We start from the raw sequence: 17849 nt of genomic DNA, 5'->3' as shown, positions 1-17849 counted from the left end.
AAGCCTGCAAGACAATAAATGTTTATGGTTTTAGCCATTGAATTGATGGTAATATTGTTATGCATTAGTAGAAATGTAATATGTATTTTAGTACCTGAAAGTGGGATATTGCTATAACAGAGACCTACAAATGGAATAGCAGGTTTGGAACGAGGCAGTTGGTAGGGGCTAGGAGAATTTTAAGCATGGTGGGGGACTTCCCTGGTGGTGCAGTGGTTAAGACTCTGTGCTCCCAATGCAGGGGGTCCAGGTTTGATCCCTGGTCAGGGAACTAGACCCCACATGCATGCTGCAACTAAGAGTTCATATGCCTCAACTAAGGAGACTGTGAGTTGTAACTAAGGAGCCCGCCTGCTGCAACTAAGACCTGGCGCAACCAAATAAATAAATAAATATTTAAAAAAAAAAAGCAAGGACGTGGGTTCCTGCCTCGATTCTGGGAAGATCCCACATGCCATGGAGCAGCTGGGCCCGTGAGCCATGGCCGCTGAGCCTGCACGTCCGGAGCGTGTGCTCCGCAACGGGAGAGGCCAAAACAGTGAGAGGCCCGAGTACCGCAAAAAAAAAAAAAAAAAAAAAAGCATGGTGAAGGGAAGTCCCTGGTTCTCCAGTGGTTAGGAATCAGTGCTTTCACAGAAAAGGAAAGGAAAGGAAAGGAAGAAGGAAAGGAAGGAAGGAAGAGAAAGGGAAGAAAAGAAAAAGGGAGGAAGGAAGGAAGGAAGGGAAGACTCCCTCTTGCGAGAGCATTGGAATCACAGCTAACTGCTGAACAATCATCGACAGGAAGACACTGGAACTCACCAAAAAAGATATCCTACATCCAAAGACAAAGGAGAAGCCACAATAAGATGGTAGGAGGGGCACAGTCACAGCAAAATCAAATCCCATAACTGCTGAGTAGATGACTCACAAAATGAAGAACACTTATACCAAGGAAGTCCACCCACTAGAGTGAAGGTTCTGAGCCACACGTCAGGCTTCCCAACCTGGGGGTCTGGCAACGGGAGGACGAATTCCCAGAGATTCAGACTTTGAAGGCTAGCGGGATTTGATTGCAGGACTTCGAAAGGACTGGGGGAAACAGACTCCACTCTTGGAGGGCACACGCAAAGTGATGTGTGCATCAGGACCTGGGGGAAGGAGCAATGACCCCATAAGAGACTGAACCAGACCTACCTGCTAGTGTTGGAGGGTCTCCTGCAGAGGCGGGGGGTGGCTGTGGCTCACTGTGGGGACAAGAACACTGGAAGCAGAAGTTCTGGGAAGTACTCCTTGGCATGAGCCCTCCCAGAGTCAGCCATTAGCCCTACCAAAGAGCCCAGGTAGACTCCAGTGTTGGGTTGCCTCAGACCAAACAACCAACAGGGAGGGAACCCAGCCCCACCCATCAGCAGTCAAGTGGATTAAAGATTTACTGAGCTCTGCCCACCAGAGCAACACCCAGCTCTGCCCACCACCACTCCCTCCCATCAGGAAACCTGCACAAGCCTCTTAGATAGCCTCATCCACCAGAGGGCAGACAGCAGAAACAAGAACTACAATCCTGCAGCCTGTGGAACAAAAACCACATTCACAGAAAGATAGACAAGACGAAAAGGCAGAGGGCTATGTACCAGATTAAGGAACACGTTAAAAACCCAGAAAAACAACTAAATGAAGTGCAGATAGGGAACCTTCCAGAAAAAGAATTAAGAATACTGATAGTGAACATGATCCAGGACCTCAGAAAAAGAATGGAGGCAAAGATTGAGAAGATGCAAGAAATGTTTAACAAAGACATAGAAGAATTAAAGAACAACGAATAGAGATGAGCAATACAATAACTGAAATGAAAACTCTGAATAGAAGATCAAACCCACCACAACATTCTCTTCAGCTAAATTCTAAACCACAGCAAGGCCCTAACTCTCTTCACTTCTATGAAGGCCGAGAAGGTGATGAAGCTGCCGAAGAATAGTTTGAAGCTAGCAGAGGTTGGTTCATGAGGTTGAAAGAAGCCGCCTCTGTAACAGGAAAATGCGAGGTGAAGCAGCACGTGCTGACGTAGAAGCTGCAGCAAGTTATCCAGAAGTTCTAGCTAAGACCATTAATGAAGCTGGCTACACTAAATAACAAATTTTCTGTATAGATGAAACAGCCTTCTATTGGAAGAAGATGCCATCTAGGACTTCCATAGCTAGAGAGGAGAAGTCAATGCCTGGCTTCAAAACTTCAAAGGCCAGGCTGCCTCTCTTGTTAGGGGCTAATGCAGTTGGTGACTTAAACTTGAAGCCAGTGCTTATTTACCATTCTTCAAATCCCAGGCCCTTTAAGGTTTATGCTCAATCTACTCTGCCTGTGATCTGTAAATAGAACAGCAAAGCCTAGATGAGAGCACATCTGTTTACAACATGGTGGACTAAATGTTTTCAGCCCACTATTGAAACTTACTGCTCAGAAAAAGATTCCTTTCAAACTTTTACTGCTCATTGCTGATGCACTTGGTCACCCAGGAGCTCTGATGGAGATACACAATGAGACTTTCCCTTCTCTCCTGCTTTCCCTGGTTGCTCATGGACCAATGACATGGTCTTAGGTATGTTGGGTCATGCTGATAAGGGCAACATCCCAGGGACAGCAGAAAAGAAAGGTCAAGGAGACCTGGATGCTTGGACATCCTCGTGGTGCAGAGCCACCCTAGCAGCCCTGGAACTGCCTGCCTCACTGTCATGGGAGCCACACACTAGCTTCCATCCTGTGAGACCACTGTTATTTGGGTTCTGCTGCACATACTGAATTAATACATATCGAGAGAGTAGGACTTCCCAGGAGTGTGTGGCCATGGTGGTCTGTTCTGGAGATGAGCAGAGATATATTTCATGTCACCTCTGTGGGCTCTTGGGACATTACTGTGAGTTAGAGAAAGGGAGAACTGGGCCAGAGGGGGCAGCACAGGGAGATTGGAGATTGTTACCCTCCTCATCTTTCTAGCCACGGGGCCTGGCCTAGGGAAGTGTTTGGGTCATCGGGTGTTAGATTTGGCAGTCCTTGTTTCTTCACTTCCTGTCCTCCTTGCAGACCAGACCTCCTGCTCATCCTACCTAGGACCAGAATCACAGCTGGTCACCTCCTCATCACCCTGTCTGATGACAAGGATTGTGGAGGTGGAAATCTAGAGGATTAACCCCTCAGGTAGAAAAGGAGTGCAGGGTCATTCCGCCTCATTCCATGAGGAGTCTGTGCTTCCCCCAACTGATTTGAACAGCTGACTTTTGGATAGTTGACCTCCAGTCCCTCATATCCTGTGCCCTGGTGATCATAAAATTCTATCACTTCACTGTATTCTCTTTATTACAAATGAGTCACTAGGTCCAGCTTATACTCCAAAGGTGGGAATTACACAAGTGCATGAACACCAGGAGATGGGAATCACATCTTAGAATGTGTGCTCACCACAAGGCGGACTCGCAACCACCTGAAAGTATGGCATCTCACAGGGCTGTAGCCAGGAGTGCAGAGATCAGAGCTGCGGTCCAAGGGATTTTGTGTTCATCCCACAGGAATACAGGACAAAATTATGATCCCAGAAAGGTAGCCCAGTCTTCTAGGTAATTCGGGGAATGGAAGAGACAAAAGGTTAGGTAGAAATATAAAGGAGAGGGAATAAAAGGACACCCAGCAGTTCTAATAGTTAATGTTCTCACTTATTTTCTTATGGTTCTGAGAATTTGTGAAAGTCTTTTTGTTTAATAGTTACATGGTTTAATAATCAGTATGACCTTAACTAACTTAGGAAATATAATGAACAGAGATATGAGGAAATCACATGACCCAGGCCTGACAAGTCAGGTTACCACGTTGTACCACATCCACCTAGCAACAGGGACTGGTCCAAGGGTAGTCTTTCCTCTCCAGTACTCTTTGTATGCTCAATGTGAGAAAGATGTTTATTTTTCTGCTAAAGTTCTGAAAGTGGGTAATGTGAGGGGGTTAGAGATCATATTGTCTGTCTTCCCCAGGAACAGTGAAAGAGAAGAGAAATTGAGGTCTGATGACAAGTTTGAGTCTCCGGGCCCATTCATGTCTCTAATTGGCCTCACCCCTGGCCTTCCCCGGTAAATCAACATGTTAAACCTCTTTTGCCAAAGCTAGATTCATTCCAGTTTTGTTAACTTGTAAGTGAAAGAGTCCTCTCACAAGAAGGCAGACTTTTCTGTGATGCTGGGTATTTAGATAACACTCGTTCACATATTATTAAGACTTTATTTTTGTAGAGTAGTTTGAAGTGCACAGCAAGATTGAAGAGATTTCCCACATACTCCCTGACCCCATACATGCATAGCATGCCCCATTATCAATGTCCCCTGCAGAGTGGCGCGTTTTTTACAACTGATGGACCTACACTGACACATCATCATCACCCACAGTCCATAGTTTATATTATGATTCACTCTTGGAACTCTACATTCTGTGGGTTTGGACAAATGTATAGGAACATGTGTCCATTATTATAGTATCAGACAGAGTGTTTCACTACCCTAAAATACCTCTATTTTCTGCCTACTAAAATAGGTAAAATACTACCTATTTTTCTCCCACTCTGTGTCTTGTCTTCTCATTCTCTTGACATTGCCTTTCTGTGAGCAGATATTTTTAATTTCAATGAAGTCCAGCTTATCACTTGTTTCTTTTATGGATTGTGTCTTTGGTGTTTTATCTAAAAAGTCACTGCCATACTCTAGGTAATCTAGGTTTCCTCCTATGTTACTTCTAGGTGTTTTACACTTTTGCATTTTACCTTTAGGTCTGTGGTCCATTTTGATTTAATTTTTGTGAAGGGTGTAAGGTCTGCATCTAGATTTGTTTTATTGTTTATTGTTTTTGTTTGGCATGTGCATGTCCAGCTGTTCCAGCCCCATTTTTCTTTTTAACATCTTTATTGGAGTATAATTGCTTTGCAATGGTGTGTTAGTTTCCGCTGTATAACAAAGTGAATCAGCTATATGTATACATATATCCCCATATCGCCTCCCTCAAGCTTACCTCTGGGCTTTCTATCTTGTTCCATTGATCTATGTTTCTGTTTTTGTGCCAGTACCATATTGTCTTGATTACTGTAGCTTTGTAGCATAGCCTGAAGTCTGGGAGTCTGATTCCTCCAGCTCCGTTTTTTCCCCTCAAGACTGCTTTGGCTATTGGGGGTCTTTTGTGTCTCCATACAAATTTTAAGATGTTTTGTTCTAGTTCCACAAAAAATGCCATTGGTAATTTGGTAGGGATTGCATTGAATCTGTAGAGTGCTTTGGGTAGTATAGTCATTTTCAAAATATTGATTCTTCCAATCCAAGAACATGGTATATCTCTCCACCTGTTAGCATCATCTTTAATTTATTTCATCAATGTCTTATAGTTTTCTGCATACAGGTCTTTTGTCTCCCTAGGTAGGTTTATTCCAAGGTATTTTATTCTTTTTGTTGCAATGGTAAATGGGAGTGTTTCCTTAATTTCTCTTTCAGATTTTTGATCACTAGTGTATAGGAATGCAAGAGATTTCTGTGCATGAATTTTGTATCCTGTAACTTTACCAGATTCATTGATTAGCTCTAGTAGTTTTCTGGTGGCATCTTTAGGATTCTCTATGTATACTATCCTGTCATCGGCAAACAGTGACAGTTTTACTTCTTTTCCAATTTGTATTCCTTTTATTTCTTTTTCTTCTCTGATTGCCGAGGCTAGGACTTCCAAAACTATGTTGAATAATAGCGGTGAGAGTGGACATCCTTGTCTTTTCCCTGATCTTAGAGAAATGCTCTCAGTTTTTCACCATTGAGAATGATGTTTCCTGTGGGTTTGTCGTATATGGTCTTTACTATGTTGAGGTAGGTTCCCTCTATGCCCACTTTCTGGAGAGTTTTTCTCATAGGTGGGTGTTGAATTTTGTCAAAAAGTTTTTCTGCATCTATTGTGATGATCATACGGTTTTTATTCTTCAATTTGTTAATATGGTGTATCACATTAATTTAATCTCATAGCGTTGTGGTCAGAAAAGATGCTTGATATGATTTCAATTTTGTTAAATTTACTGAGGCTTGATTTGTGACCCAAGATGTGATCTCTCCTGGAGAATGTTCTATGAGCACTTGAGAAGAAAGTGTAACCTGCTGTTTTTAGATGGAATGTCCTATAAATATCAATTAAATCTATCTGGTGTATTGTGTCATTTAAAGCTTTTGTTTCCTTATTTATTTTCATTTTGGATGATATGTCCATTGGTGTAAGTGAGGTGTTAAAGTCCCCCACTATTATTGTGTTACTGTCGATTTCCTCTCTTACAGCTGTTAGCAGTTGCCTTATTTATTGAGGTGCTCCTATGTTGGGTGCATATATATTTATAATTGTTATATCTTCTTCTTGGATTGATCCCTTGATCATTATGTAGTGTCCTTCCTTGTCTCTTGTAACATTCTTTATTTTAAAGTCTATTTTATCTGATATGAATATTGCTACTCCAGCTTTCTTTTGCTTTCCATTTGCATGGAATATCTTTTTTCCATCCCCTCACTCTCAATCTGTATGTGTCCCTAGGTCTGAAGTGGGTCTCTTGTAGACAGCATATATATGGGTCTTGTTTTTCTATCCATTCATCAAGTCTGTGTCTTTTGGTTGGAGCATTTAATCCATTCACGTTTAAGGTAATTATTGATCTGTATGTTCCTATGACCATTTCTTAATTGTTTTGGGTTTGTTTTTGTTGGTTCTTTTCTTCTCTTGTGTTTCCCACTTAGAGAAGTGCCTTTAGCTTTTGTTGTAGAGCTGGTTTGGTGGTGCTGAATTCTCTTAGGTTTTGCTTGTCTGTAAAGCTTTTGATTTCTCCATTGAATCTGAATGAGATCATTGCTGGGCAGAGTAATCTTGGTTGTAGGTTCCTCCCTTTCATCACTTTACATATATCATGCCACTCCCTTCTGACTTGTAGAGTTTCTGCTGAGAAAACAGCTGTTAACCTTATCGAAGTTCCCTTGTATTTTATTTGTCGTTTTTCCCTTGCTGCTTTCAATAATTTTTCTTTGTCTTTAATTTTTGCCCATCTGATTACTATGTGTATCGGCATATTTCTCCTTGGGTTTATCCTATATGGGACTTGCTGCGCTTCCTGGACTTGGGTGGCTATTTCTTTTCCCATGTTAGGGAAGTTTTCGACTATAATCTCTTCAAATATTTTCTCGGGTCCTTTCTCTCTCTCTTCTCCTTCTGGGACCCCTATAATGTGAATGTTGTTGAGTTTAATGTTGTCCCAGAGGATTCTTAGGCTGTCTTCATGTCTTTGCATTCTGTTTTCTTTATTCTGCTCTGTGGCAGTGAATTCCACCATTCTGTCTTGCAGGTCACTTACCTGTTCTTCTTCCTCAGTTATTCTGCTATTGATTCCTTCTAGTGTAGTTTTCATTTCAGTTATTGTATTTTTCATCTCTGTTGTTCTTTAATTCTTCTATGTCTTTGTTAAACATTTCTTGCATTTTCTTGATCTTTGCCTCCATTCTTTTTCTGAGGTCCTGGATCAACTCTACTATCATTATTCTGAATTCTTTTTCTGGAAGGTTGCCTATCTCCACTTCATTTAGTTGTTTTTCTGGGGTTTTATCTTGTTCCTTAATCTGGTACATAGCCCTCTGTCTTTTAGTCTTGTCTATCTTTCTGTGAATGTGGTTTTTGTTCCACAGGCTGCAGGATTGTAGTTCATCTTGTTTCTGCTGTCTGCCCTCTGGTGGATGAGGCTATCTAAGAGGCTTGTGCAGGTTTCCTGATGGGAGGGAGTGGTGGTGGGTAGAGCTGGGTGTTGCTCTGGTGGGCAGAGCTCAGTAAATCTTTAATCCACTTGACTGCTGATGGGTGGGGCTGGTTGTTTGTCCCTCCCTGTTGGTTGTTTGGCCTGAGGCAACCTATCACTGGAGACTACCTGGGCTCTTTGGTAGGGCTAATGGCGGACTCTGGGAGGGCGCACGCCAAGGAGTACTTGCCAGAAGTTCTGCTTCCAGTGTTCTTGTCCCCACGGTGAGCCACAGCCACCCACCCCTCTGCAGGAGGCCCTCCAACACTAGCAGGTAGGTCTGGTTCAGTCTCCTCTGGGTTCACTGCTCCTTCTCCTGGGTCCCGATGTGCACAGTACTTTGTGTGTGCCCTCCAAGAGTGGAGTCTCTGTTTCCCCCAGTCCTGGCAAAGTCCTGCAATCAAATCCCACTAGCCTTCAAAGTCTGTTTCTCTAGGAATTCCTCCTCCCGTTGCCGGAACCCCAGGTTGGGAATCCTGACGTGGGGCTCAGAACCTTCACTCCAGTGGGTGGACTTCTGTGGTATAAGTATTCTCCAGTCTGTGAGTCACCCACCCAGCGGTTATGGGATTTGGTTTTGCTGTGATTGTTCCCCTCCTACCATCTCATTGTGGCTTCTCCTTTGTCTTTGGATGTGGGGTATCTGTTTTGGTGAGTTCCAGTGTCTTCCTGTCAGTGATTGTCCAGCAGCTAGCTGTGATTGTGGTGTTCTCACAAGTGGGAGTGAGAGCAGATCCTTCTACTCCTCCATCTTGGTTCAGGCTCTGTATGATTTCTAATATTCTAAATTTGTTAGGTGGAGACTTCCCTGGTGGTGCAGTGGTGAAGAATCCGCCTGCCAATGCAGGGGATATAGGTTCTATCCCTGGTCTGGGAACATCCCACATGCTGAGAAGCAAGTAAGCCCGTGCACCACAACTACTGAGCCTGCGTTCTAGAGCACGTGAGCCACAACTATTGAAGCTTGTGTGCTTAGAGCCCGTGCTCTGCAACAAGAGAAGCCACCACAAGGGGAAGCCTGCACAACACAAAAAAGAGGAACCCCCGCTTGCTGCAACTAGAGAAAACCCACGCACAGCAAGGAAAACCCAATGCAGCCAGAAATAAAATTAATTTATTAAAAAAAAATTTTGTTAAGGTGTGTTTTATGGCCCAGAATGTGGTCTATCTTTGTGAATGTTTAATGTGAGCTTGAGAAGACTGTGTATTCTTCTTTTGTTGGCTGAAGTAGTCTATAGATATTGATTATATCCAGTTGATTGATTGTGTTTTGAGTTCAATTATGTCCTTACTGATTTTCTGCCTGCTTGCTCTGTCCATTTCTGAGAGAGAGATGTTGAAGTCTCCAACTAAAAGAGTGGATTCATCTATTTCTCTTATCAATTCTATAAGTTTTTGCCTCACATCGTTTGACGCTCTGTTGTTAGGTGCATTCACATTAAATATTGTTATGTCTTTTTGGAGAATTGACTCTTATCAGTATGTGACGCCTTTCTTGCTATTTCTGATAACCTTCCATGTGTTGAAGTCTGCTGTGTCTGAAATTAGTATAGCTACTCTTGCTTTCATTAGACTAGTGTTAGCATGGTATATATTTCTCTTTCTAGAACCTCTGTGCCATGAGTTGGGTTTTCCCCATCATGCTGCCAGATCAGTGTTATTCCACAAGGTAGAAGCCCAGGGCCCAGCATCTTAGGGTGACCTCACGGTCAGAGATAGAGTGTTGGGTTGCATGTGTCTTTGGGGGAATCTGAGGGGGTGAATCAGAAAATTCAGACATTTTGCAACCCTCATGGGACACTCCAGCAGCACTCATGTGACCATCCTGGGAACAGACAGGACAGTTGAGTTGGGGGGAGCAAAACACCAGCCTGGACGTGGGGTCTGGGATAATCTCCTGTTCCTTGGATAGCTATAAGTTCAGGTTGACACAACTCAGAGTAAGAGGCTCCAGGTTTCTGGGTTGGAGAACACCACTTCTGGTCCTGACCTGTGTGGGGGCGGAGTAACTCAGAAAAGCTGGAGTCAGACCTCCAGACAGATTGAGGGTGAGGCAGAGAGCAAGGCCTGAGAGAGAGAAAGTCGCCCAGAGTATAGTGCCCATTGCTGCCGCCGGGGTCAAAGGGAACTGCTAATCAGTTACTTCGGGGATTGTCTTCCCCTCCATCCCTGGAGACACTGGATGCCTTAGTTGTCCTGAGAGAAGGGCGGGACCTCAGAGTCACTCTCTTGGCACAGAATCTGGAATCCCCAGAGGACTCTTCCTGTGGTTCTACTATCAGACATAATTTCTTTTCTTGGCTTCTTTTTTCTGACATTTTTTCTATTTATCTGTCTAATAAGTATCTTATTAACATTAATCTTTGACTTAAGAAACATTCTAAAGAGAAACAGTTTCAACATTGTCTTGTTAAATTCTGACCCTGTTCTTTAGTAATTACTCATATTTCATCTCATAATTACTTCTAACCAAAATCACTGGAACATCCTCTATCTACATCCTTAACCTATAAAATCTGTTCCCTTCAGTCCTGTAAGTGAAACATGGACTGCACTGTAATTGAATATAATAGTTAAAACCTTTGGCCACTCACCATATAGAAAAAATCTGTTTGCACATTGCTTTGTCCCTTCTATAATGAGGATCTGAACATACAACGTCAGCACTCGACTTGTACTTGCTGTTATTGATAGATACAGTTATAGGAATCTTCTGTTGTTTGGTCATATTGTTTTGACAAAACATTCTTATACAACTGAGCTATCAGAGCAAGTATACCCACATCTCTTGAACCCAGCAGTTTAAATAAGGGACGTTCTTCTTAGGCAGCTAGCATCTGCTCCCATGTCTTGAGAACGCTAAACTACGTGAGTCTTGATGAGACCACCTCTCGTTACAGAAGCCAAAAGCACGCTTTCCTAACCTTTAATGTTGCTGGGGCACAGACAGGCATCCTATTCTCTGGCAATCTGGTGCACTTATGCCAGGTTTTTCTTTAGGAGTTACTTACATGAAGAACTACGGCCTGTTCTATCCACTGATTTCCTGAGACCATTCCCTCCTCAACTCTTCATTCTCATCTCTATGTCCAAGAGATCTATACCCATCAGCTGGGTCTATGAATCCACCAAGATAGCTGCTGCCAAACCCAGCTCTGGCTCCACCCCTGTGTGTGTTCATTACTTCTTCCTCCTCTGCTCCCCACCAGATCACACCCGCTCTCCACTAGCTTGTCCTCATGCGTGGTATGTTCTGTTTAGGTGCTGCCAACCCCAACCATCCTCTCAACCCCTGCGACACCCTAGCTGCTCCTCCCTCTCACTGCAGTGCCCACGCTGACTCCCAGCTCTCTTGGGGCAGAATTTAGAAGCAGGTAGGCACACATATCCCTCTCTCTTTACACTCTACAAGCCCCAGTAACATTTAATAAGTTTCCCATTTTCTAAAATTAGCCAAATTTGTTTGCTGCTGCTTATACTTAAGACTACTAATTTAATATTAAGCTAAGTATCTATTTCTACCACCTCAAAACACAGCTGACATAAGACTGAACTGCAGGTCCAAGTGACCTCCAAAAACTCATATACACCTGAACCTCACATGGCTTCCACTCCCCCGCTTCTTACTGCAAAAATTATCAGAGCATAGCAGAAAGAAATAAACCAATTCCCCCTCCAGATAGCTCAAGTCTCATAATGTATCAACGGTAAGCAGGTATGAGTTGCAAAACGTTTACTGCTTCCTCAGCTGCTTAGAAGGATGGCAGGAGAAATTATGTGACAGAAAATGTGCTCTAGAAATGGATATGGATGTTGTAATCAATTCCTATTCGTGGCAGGGGCTGCAGTCCTATGATATCATCACTCGTTCTCATACCTTTATCTCAGTGGCAGGTGAAGAACCAAATCAAAGGCAACTGAAGGAAAAATTAATAATTAACACGCATTTTAATAAGTACTTTAAAGACATTTCAACCATTCCCTTGTAGAGAAAGCAGATCAAGCTCCCATTTTAGAGACAAAGCGGTGAGGACAAGAGAGTCCTGATTACCGTAAGGCTCCAGTCATCTAAGCGCATTCAGAAACCCAGCAGGACCACCTAGCTGAGGCAGCGAGTTGGGAATGATGTAAAGGAGCAGAGGATCAATGAAAACACCCAGGGCTGTGCCCAGGAGGTCTCCTCTCAGGGTCCCAGCGTAAGTCTGGATCTCATGCAGTCAAGCCACAGGAAAAGGGAAATTCTCCCAGTGAAGGAAGCTGAGAATTCATAGAGAAACTCTTGAGTTCTGGCATTGGTAAAGGTTACCTTCCCACCATCATAATCCAGAGCAGCTCCAGTCAGCCTTGGACAGTAGGACAGGATCTGGCAAGGCTCAGGGCCGGTGCATATATAGACCCCAGCTGAAGACAGCTGCAGAGTCCAGAACCCCTCCTCGGGGGTGAAGCTGAGAAACCCTCTTCTCACCACTGACTCTCCTGCTGCCCTCACAGGCAGAATTCTGGCCACATTCCATTGTCCTGCGACCATTCCCCTCCGACTGCTCCTTCTCACCTCTATATCCAGGAGAACTAGACCCGTCAGGGATGCCTAGAAATCCACCAAGATAGCTACTGCCAAACACACCTCTGCTTCCACCCCTGTATTTCACTGCTTCTTCTTCCTCCTCTGCTCCCCACCAGATCCTGTCCTCTGTCACTTCCTGATACACTTTGCCCCGCGTGAAGCCCCTACTGCCCAGCACACCAGGCTCCGGATCAAATCGCTGACCATGCTGCTATGTGTTCATCCACAAGCCAGTGAATATCATGCTCTTCCCATTTGGAAACACTGAGAGGTAGCCATTGACTGTCTGGGAATTCAGGATGATCCTCACTGTGGGGACAAGGAGACAAAGGTGTGGCATCACAAGAGACAGCAATTGAGATTTATCCCATAGGTTCTGGGGCCTTTATGACCATGCGGGTAGACTCCTCAGGGGAGCAGGACAGAAACTGCTTGTGACATTGTGCTCATAGTGTTAGCAACCATATCTGGAAAATGAAGAGAACACAGAAAATTCAAGGGCACAGGCAGTGTGATGAGACTTGAGAGGGCAAAACGGTAAGGACTGAGATGACTGCAGCTGCACAAATCTGGGGAAAGATTTGTGGGTTTGAAATCTGAATTCTCAGGGTAAAGAATTTGGACACATTTGTCACACGAAGACCTTCCTCTTTAAAATGAAAGAGCTGACCCATAAGTAATGGAGCTTCATAGGAAAGCTGCAGTTAGCAAACTTCAGCCACTATCCCCTCCAGGTGCTCACTTGTTTTATGTTCCAGATCCCTCATCAATTTTCCTGGAATAAAAGTACCAAAGGAGAGTAAGCAATTCTGACACCACATCTTCTAGGTCAAATTCTCTTACTGTTGGCTAATATAATTTCAGAAGGTGACAAAGCACCATGAAAACTCAAGTGAAATAGAGAAATCAATTCAGGAGACACCCAGAGCTGTCCAGTCTGAAGTGGTTCATGTAAGTATCCCGGCCAACATCTGCTGAACCCACCTGGTGCTTCATTAGAGAGTACCTTCGGGCATATTCCCTGTTTTTAAACTAAGCCCTAAACTTCTAGTCCTAGACAATACTATTTCTCTTCACTCTCAAAGATACCTCTTTTAGATTCATTCTCCCAGTATTCTTTAAATTAAAAAAAAATTTTTTTTTTCGGTACGCCGGCATCTCACTGTGGTGGCCTCTCCCGTTGCAGAGCACAGGCTCCGGACGCGCAGGCTCAACGGCCATGGCTCACGGGCCCTGCTGCTCCGCGGCACGTGGGATCCTCCCGGACCGGGGCACGAACCTGTGTCCCCTGCGTCGGCAGGTGAACTCTCAACCACTGCGCCACCAGGAAAGCCCCTAAATATACAGTTTTTAAAGCTTTAAATTTAAAATTAAGGAAGTGCTGGGCAGAGATGTATAAGCTAAATACGAAATGAAAGAAATCTGAGGTCTTGATCTTATTTTCGAACAGGATTGTATTCAAAGCAAAAAATTATTAAGTGAGACAACAGAGGGTGTTTTATGTTACTAAGAAAATTATAATCCACAATTAAGATATAACTCTCCTTAAAGGTCATACAGGAAAAAAGTATCAAAATATAAAAAGCAAAAACTATAAGAATACAAGTAAAATGGGCAAAAACTCATTGCTAATAGGAATATTTGAGTGATTTCTTCTAATCCATAACATATCAAGAAGTCAAAAAATAAGTGTCAATACAAAATACCTAAATAACAAAACTACTAAGGAAAACTTCATGGAAATATAGCAAATCCTATTCCAAGAACACAGAGAATGTACCTTCTTTTCAAATGTTTGGAACTGTCTAAAAGTTTACAACGTACAATACAGAAAGCCTCAATAAGTGCAGAGTGGTAGAAGTGGCAACAAACTTGTCTGGTCACAAGATTTAGAAACTATGAAACATAAAACTATTAGAAAAAACCCTGCACACCACTGAGAGGAAAAACAAAAAAAAAGAGGGAGGGGAGTCCTTGAAGAGGATCTTATCCTGGAGGAGAATGTTGGACAGAGTTGTCACCTCCGTGTCCTGGACCTGGCTGTCTAGTGCTCGTTCCCTTCACTCACTGCCTATAGGACGGTCCCTGCCTCGTGCTGGTTGGCAGCCAAACCATCAGGAGTTATGGTGTCTTGATCTTTGGAGTCGATGCTACTCAGCAAGCCCCTGCCTGGGCCCTCCCTGCTTTGTCTACCACAGAGCCTCCAGAGCACAGGTGACACACCATCCCAGCCCTGATGGAGAGGTCACCCTGAGATCTTGGGCCCTCAGAGGTCACCCTGACCTGGCAGCGTGGTGAGGAGGACCAGACCCAGGCCATGGAGCCTGTAGAGACCAGGCCTTCAGAGGACAGAACGTTCCAGAAGTGGGCGGCCCTGGTGTTGCCTTCTGGAGACGAGCAGAGACACACGTGCCACGTGCAGCACCAGGGGCTGCCTGAACCCCTCTTCCTGAGGTCCGGTGTAGAGGGATCTGAGGGGGAACCTTCTTCTCAGGGAAGTAGGAGCCCTTCTGGGGACTTTCAGCAGGGTCAGGGCTCAGGTGTGAGGTCAGGGCCCTTCCCTCTCCTTTCCTCGTCAAAGCCGTCTTCCCAGCCCAACATCCCCGTCAAGGGAGCATTTGCTGGCCAGGTTCTCCTTGCAGCTGCTGTCAGTGGGGTTGTGTTTGCAGGAGTTTAGGTGGGTCGAACTTTGCCTGCCAAAACTGTGCTCTAGAACAAGAGCTTAGCTTAGGAAGGAATTCTGGGTTTCATGGTTCTGACCCAAGGGTCTCTCGCCTCAGGGCTTGAACTGCAGCTCCTGTCCTCGTGACTTCTGGAGCCAACGTGCAGACATCCTGTTGAGCAGCAAAGCCTGGAGGGACCCTGGCTGGTGGGAGGCCAGCTGAGGAAGTGCAGGTGAGCTGGGAGGCTGGGGACCTGCTGGATCCCCCGAGCCCCAGTTCCAGGTCCGGCCAGTGTACGTGGCTGCCTTTGGACTCCAGGACCTTGATCTAAGTTCAGCTCCCCTTCTCCTCTGTGAGGGTTCCAGGAGCAGGGCCACATGCGGCCCAGAAAGTACCAGATTGCCTGGGGAATGGGTCTCTTTCTAGTGGGACAAAAATTCTCAGGTCGGTCTCCAGCAGGATCCTAAATGTTTTTACAAAGATGAAGTAGTATTAAGCCCAGTCCTACAATGAACTGGCAAATCTGAAGGGAGAGTGTAACCTGCATGTGTGTCTGTCTGTGTGTGTTCACATGCGGATAGACATGTGTGTGGATGTCTGTGTGTGTGGGGGGGGGTGAGTGTACACAAGCATGTGTGGGCCTTTGTATGTGTATGTGTGTTTTTGTGGTGTGCGGGTGTGCATTGCTCTGATGCGTCCTCATCCTGGCCCCCACCCTGGCCTTCTCCAGGTGCCCCTCCCCTCAGGGGGTATAAGAGACAGGACAGCTCTCCATCTGCACATGAGTAAGAAGAGGCTGAGGTGATGAGTGTTGGGGAGAAGTGGTCCTCATCCTCTCGGAAGAAAGAAACAGGAGCTGCATGCGTGGACTCTCTTCTTTCCCAGGATTTTGCCTTAATAAATGTGTCAGATACCAGTTTAAGGGACTTATATGAATCAAATCATTTAAATCTCATAAGAGTCCTCTGAGATAGGGACAGCTATCAACCCCATTTTACAGACAAGGAAACTGAGGCCTCAGAGAGTTTGGCTGGCTCTCAGTTGGCTGAGCCATGACTCTAGGCAAGCGGTCTGACTGCTGCGCCCAGGTCTGTACTCACTTTGCTGTGTTGACTCCCATACAGTGTTCACCAGCCTCACTAAGGGTCACCTCCTCTGGGGCCTCTGACAGCTTCCCTGTCCGCTCTGGGCTCTGAGACTGGCTGGGAGTCTGTTGCGTTTCTCACACTCCCTATAGGTGTGTCCATGGGGTCTGAAGTGACAGGAGAGTTGGTTCTACATTGGCTGCTGGAGTGTGTTTGCCGGAGGTGGGGGGAAGTGAGGGTCACATCTGGGCTGGAGGGCCTCAGTGCTGTTTGCATCTGGGTGTGAGCTGGGCTTTCCAGATGCTGAAGGGTGACGACCAGCAGGGCCCATGCAGAGTTTACTCATCACTGTGTTATTCCACAGCCTGAAACCACGGCCCCTCGTGGGCCTGAGAGTCACAGGGGTGCTCACGCATCTCCTTCCCATCCCTGCTGCCCTGACTGCTCTTCTGCCAGCTGACTTCTTGGGAACATCTGCTGTCCAAGGTGACACATGAGGAGGGGTCTGGCCACACCCCTGCTCACCAGCACTTCCTCCCACCCTGCCTGCTGCTCCCTTCTGGGGCCTCCTGGATGAAGTGAGAGGATAGCAGCTAGGATGGACAGAGAAGCTGACATTACGCTGGTAAAGAGAAAGCAGAATGTCTGTCACCAAGGAAAGGAAAGCGTTGCATTAGGGAAGAAGGCTGAGTAGTTTCTTGTGGGCTGTTACACTGGCAGCCTCAGACTTCTGCGCATGTTGACGGGAGGCTGACCTTAATTTCTTGCCATGTAGGACTTGCCAACGCGGCTGCTTCCTTCCTCAGAGCTTGCAAGCAGTGAAGACAGTGGAAAGTCAGCCAGCAAGATGGGGTCTTGCTCTTCTATGATCTGATCTCAGGAGTGACATCCCCGTTGTCATATTCTATTGGCCAGTAGCAAGTCACAGGTCCCACCCACACTCAGGGGCGGAGAGCCACAAGGTGTGAACCCCAGGAGGCAGGGATCCTTGGGTAGCATCTCAGAGTCTGTCTGCACTGGGACATTCCAGGTCAGAGAAGCAGGAGCACGAGGTAGTGAGGACTCTGCCCTGGCCGTGTTCACACACGGATTGCACAGTCACTGAACAGTCATTGTCACTGTGGGTCCGCCTCAGGCAGGATGATCTGCAGAACTGACTTGTGTTTATCTGGGCACCGACCTGGATACAAGAATCAATGTTTTCATCGGAAAGGTTTCTCTCCAGGTCTGTGGGAATGTGAGAGGGTCCGCTCTGAATATTTGCCCCCTTACTTTTCAAATCTCCTACACCTCTAGGGAAGTGCTGTCACTAAAGTCACCCACATTTTCTTCCCTGTGTCATCCTGCCAGCAAACCCTGGGCTCCCACTATTCCTCACATCTTACTTTCATACAGGATCCCAGAGTCACTCCTTGTGATTCTAGTTTGTTGGTTTCCTCCCCTTCATCCAGATTATTTCTTAGTGATTTTCTCTCGTGTTGATTACTCAGTTTCATTAGAAAATTGTGTTGTCTAGCTAAACTTTTCCGCTAATTTTTGGACCAAATGGGCCAAGGTCATCTCTCCATTCCTCAGCTCACGTCCCACACAGACACATGATAAGAGTGGGGCTCCTGGGAAATCATGGACTGGCACAGACCCTCATCGGGGTGAGACGTTTAGGTCACCAAGGCATAGACCTTAGCTTTCTTTATGTCCCCGGCAGGGAGCACCGCAGCCGGCACACAGTA

Source organism: Monodon monoceros, unplaced genomic scaffold, assembly GCF_005190385.1.
Source record: "Monodon monoceros isolate NGI ecotype Baffin Bay Population unplaced genomic scaffold, NGI_Narwhal_1 Super_Scaffold_3, whole genome shotgun sequence".
Classification (NCBI taxonomy): Eukaryota; Metazoa; Chordata; class Mammalia; order Artiodactyla; family Monodontidae; genus Monodon; species Monodon monoceros.
Note: the sequence above shows the minus strand (reverse complement) of the source record.